This window comes from Poromitra crassiceps (assembly GCF_964638095.1).
Source record: "Poromitra crassiceps genome assembly, contig: HAP1_SCAFFOLD_1415, whole genome shotgun sequence".
Lineage (NCBI taxonomy): Eukaryota > Metazoa > Chordata > Actinopteri > Beryciformes > Melamphaidae > Poromitra > Poromitra crassiceps.
The window spans coordinates 2,132-2,500 of record NW_028150996.1 but is presented as its reverse complement, the minus strand read 5'-3'; the positions used below and the strand labels follow the sequence as shown (position 1 = coordinate 2,500).

Sequence of the window (369 nt, the reverse complement as noted above, 5' to 3'; positions counted from 1 at the left end):
ACACACCCGCGCGCATGTAAACTTAAGGGCAATAACATTTTGTGAGCAATACACACACACACACAGACGCACGCGCGCGCCAATAGGGCAGGCGGGGCCGCGCAGCAGCCGAGCTGCATTATGCGAGCTGCGGGGCCAGCTCGGCGACCTGCATGTCGGGGCGAGGCCGCGCAGCGGCTGAGCGAGCAAACCCGCGCAGAGCGCGCGAAATGCCTAGTGATCTAAATTACTACTAGTTTGTTTTATATTGTTTTACTTGTTACTTTACTATGTAGCTACCACTGAATCCAGTAGGAAGCAGATATTTCTCATGTACTTCATCAGTAAAACCACTGCAAAGCGCAGATTGGAGTTCTAGCTCTACAAACA

The 369-nt window shown here is 52.0% G+C and overlaps 1 pseudogene across 1 annotated transcript in view; it reads left to right on the top strand.

Annotated features, from left to right (window-relative positions):
- The window catches only part of LOC310771872 (two pore channel protein 2-like), a 29,423-nt pseudogene extending 29,380 nt beyond the window's left edge, over positions 1-43 (top strand). The window contains exon 28 of the transcript in view: positions 1-43. This exon is cut by the window's left edge and continues 438 nt beyond it. The product of the transcript in view is annotated as a two pore channel protein 2-like (transcript).
- The last annotated feature ends 326 nt before the right edge of the window (positions 44-369 follow it).